Below are 4399 nucleotides of genomic sequence, written 5' to 3'. Positions count from 1 at the left end.
AAAAAGGTCTATTAGAATGAGCCATAACCATATAACGGAATTTTCAAGGGTTTCAAAACTCGGTTTTTGAGTATACATCAAATTACAAAACAATAATAAAGATTTCAAAATGTTTCAAGGATTTCAAAATATTTAAAAGGATTTTGAACATTTTATAAAGGCGTGTTTATCAGATTTTAAATATTTTATAACAATTTCACAAAGATTTTTAAACCTTTAAAAGATGTAAAGGGTTTCAAAGATTTTGAAAAGGTTACAGTGCACCAGATCTCGAAGATTTTTTACAAATTTGGAAGATTTGAAAAGGTTTTATAACATTTTAGCAGATTTTTTAAACTAATTATAGATTTCAAATAATTGAATGATTTCAACGAATAAAAAAGATTTGGCAAACAAAGATTTAACAAAAATTTCCAGAGAAACCACGTCCCGAGAATTTTTGTGAACGCATTCTAATATTGTGTTACATTGTTTTTAATTTGTAACTAATTATTTATTTGAAATGCGCGGTGAATCCTGGGTAACATAACCTTTTTTCAGAATTTGGTTATACGTATATTTTGGGCACGTCTTTTGAGTCTCGAAGCCTTTGACCAATCAGCGCAAGATCTCGAGCACGGGAGATATGGAAACCGAATTAAAATCGCCTATATATTACTTTTTTGCATTACACAAATGTAAGACGGGTTGCACTGTATGCTAGAGTTTATATAATTATATTCCCTATGACTACATAGTAAACGTCCTTACTGTACCGAACGCATCCAAAAGCGTCCTCGGGTTACGGATAGAGGGTCCCTGTACCAAGGGTTTCTGCTGAATATGGTTACAAAAATAAATAGGCAGTCGCGGACAATGGTCCAAGGGTGGTCCCGAAGAAATTAACAACCAAGCGAAGGTTTGAAACCCGTGCCGAAAGCTGAATGGCACCTGGGTGAGGTGTCTAGAACGGTGACTGGGATACCGGGCGACCTCTCAAAGTACGCAGCCTTATCCTTGCATGCGGGGCTCTACAAGGATAGACGAACCCCTTTCCCTAGCTTCTCGTGGGGACAACAATGACAACACCGAACATAGTTGTAGTAAGTGCGGTTCAAAACAACAGAACGCGCAGGGTTCCCGACAATGGGTCGGCCAACAATGCGGACCAATTTAGAGCTGGACGAGCCAATGAAAATGGATTCAATGCGACGGATCGGTGGGATCTCGCGACTGTTGGGTCGACGGAGCGACTGAATCACGACTTTCTAGAGTGCTACGATGTGAGTGTGGCCCCTAAACGGGGTTACATAGCACGGTTGCATGCTCTGTGGTGCGAGAAACACCCGGAGCTATCGCACTTTTCGCAGAAACGCCTGCGAAACCTTGCTGAACTACTCCGAAAAAGGGGCTATGTAAGCGTAACGCCTACTCCACCACAGCTAGAACAAGCCGGCAACAGAGAAAGAGAGGCGACACTAAGACCAACCGCGGGCAGGCATCCAATAGAGGAAGAGTGATACTTTACGACCCGGAGAAACATCAACATCAATGTTTCTCTCAAGCCTAATGATCTGGCTGAAATGGATGACGAGCTTCGTGGACATTTTTCCGGAGAATCTGACCTCTGGGCTATCAATTATTGTGTGTATAATGAAGCAAGAGCTTTGGTCGATGTCAACCGTAAAACAAAACCAACGGTTGATCATAAGACCAAAATACGAATGCATCAACTTGCCATAAAGATAGGCTGGGCAAGACAGTACGCGTCCCTCATTCAGTGTGTGATTGATTACACCATATTTGGCAGGAATTTTACCGCCAAGGTTCGAAAGTTCGCGCGCGAACTCCGGACCCGTTATCACAGACTTAACAAGTCAAAGCTGCTGACCATCAGGCAGGATGTTGTTGAGAGATACGGATACTATCTGACGCTAAGAGAATTCTAGAGCGGAGGGAGAGGTGGGTCAGAGAAAATCAACAGTTTCTCTCTGACCCATCTCGATTCTTCCAAGACCCTTTAGTTACTGTCGAACAGCCACCCAAACCAGAGGAGGTCGAAGTATTTTGGAGAGAATTCTACGAAGTGCAGCATTAACTGGACGAAGACTCAGCAAATATAAATAGCTTCAAGGAGTTGTGTGTTGCCCTCATAACACCTGATAAAGAATTCCCACCCATCACTACCGAGGAGGTGAAAAAAGTATTAAGAGGGATGAAGAACTATTCCGCACCGGGACCAGATTGTATCAAAAACCTCTGGTGGCATAATACTCCTGCCGAAAATAGGCAACTTAGCTGACCCAAAGAATTACAGGCCAATAACTTGTCTGAAATCACTTTACAAGATATTCACAGCTATCCTAAATGATAGGATTGCTCGGGCAGTTGAACCTGTGTGGCAAGAAATGTATGAACAACGCGGCTCAAAGAAAGGCGTACAAGCATGTCGGAAGAACCTGCTCATCGATAGACGTGTCTGCAAAGATGCAGTATCCTACCAGCGTGACCTATCGATGGCCTGGATTGGTTATCGGAAAGCTTTCGATTCGACCTCCCATAGACTTATCATCTGTCTTTTGCAAATCTTAAAGGTTCATCTGCAAATACTTAGGTCCATAGAGAGATTGATGCCGCTTTGAAAAACCAAATTTACTATCTCATCTGGACAAAATCGTGTGACATCTAACAAGGTCACCTTTCAGAGAGTTGTCGTTCAGGGCAACACCATGAGCCCACTCGTCTTTTGCCTCGCATCATTGCCACTATCTCTAGCAGTTCACCATTCCGACGGGCACTTATGCGGCAAACCTGCAGATCAAAAGTACAAGGTCACTCATGTATCTTACATGGACGATCTTAAGATCTATGCTGAAAACAAAGAGCAACTACATCTAGCTTTAGGGATTGTCGAAAGATATGCTAAGGAAATAGGAATAGAATTTAGGTTAGACAAATGCGCCAAGGTTTATTTGAAGCAAGGAAAACTTAATGGCATCCCTGAAGATCCTGAGCTCGTTGATAGAAGCGCTATACGCCACCTTTGCGCTGGAGACACTTATACATACCTGGGCGTGCGATAGAGCCGCGTTCAGGATGTAACATCTATGAAGAATACTCTCCGAAGCAAATTCAAACGTCTCATCCGGCAGGTTTGGTCTTCCGAATTGTCGGCGAGAAACAAAATATCTGCAACGAACATGCTTGCCGTCCCGGTAGCACTCTATTCATTTGGAGTGGTTCAATGGACGAAGAACGAGCCCATATCCCTTGATATCGGGACACGAAAGATTATGCACATGAACAAAAGCATGCATCTTAAGTCTTCTGTTCCGCTGCTCTGCATCTCACGCCGTCAAGGTGGTCCCGGAATATTGAATCTTGAATGTCTTCACAACAGGATTATTCTGTATACAGTACATAGAGTCGCAAATGGAAGAGACCCTCTTCTTAAAATGGTCAGGAAGCGCGAAGAAGTGGGCAAAGGAGCGTTTCTGTACAAAGCAGCGGAGGAGGCTGCTGAAACGCTCAGACTGAACTACAGTATTAGGGGTGAGCAAAATGCATCAAATCTTATCCATCTCTAGTATTCAGTCCTGAAAGCCCAGGTTAAGAAAGCACACAAGAAAAACTTTCCGTGAACAGCTCCTCGATAAGAGGATGCACAGCATCTTCCCCAGAGATGTGGAGGATCAGTCAATGCTGTGTGAGCTAACTTTTGCTTTCCTTAAATCACCCGGATTTAAGTCTGGCACAGAGGGTTTAATTGTGGCATGTTAAGATGGTATTATTTCCACCTAACATACCGTCGCCACATTTTGAGCCAAGACATTCTCGATGATAGCTGCAGGGCGTGCTATGCACACTCCGAGTATTTAGCACACATACTATCTAGTAGTTGTTCAACTCACGCGGGAACGACCTACATTCAATGGCACAATGCGGCACTAAGAGTGCTTTATTACCATCTCTGTCACTCTTACGGCATTAACCTTCATATCGCTCCTCTAAATGCTCCTAGGGAAATTGAGTCAATTGTCGTTATCGAAATTTCGGCACCATCTGACAAAAAGATGATAGCCAAGGAGAATGAAAACAAAGACGGGTATAAGTACCTTATAAGGTAGTTACGACGATTGTCCCCCGAATATTCTGTTAAACTAATCGTCCTTATCATAGGTGCTCTTGGAGGTGCCAAGCTTTCACTGGTTAATAGCCTGAAAAGCATCCCTGCGTGTCAACAATATGCTAAAATACTTGCCCGAAAAATTCAGAAGGCAAAATGCAGAAGTTGTCCTTAAGTCGCTCCGTGTTCTCAGGGTGCACGAAACTTTTGCCGGATCGTCGTATTGATTCCTTTACAAACTGCAATTTTCCAGATTAGCACCCGCTCCCGGCGAAATCCTGCGATTGTCCTTAT

The sequence above is a fragment of the Belonocnema kinseyi genome, chromosome 2 (assembly GCF_010883055.1).
Source record: "Belonocnema kinseyi isolate 2016_QV_RU_SX_M_011 chromosome 2, B_treatae_v1, whole genome shotgun sequence".
NCBI lineage: Eukaryota > Metazoa > Arthropoda > Insecta > Hymenoptera > Cynipidae > Belonocnema > Belonocnema kinseyi.
This window is presented reverse-complemented; position numbering follows the sequence as displayed.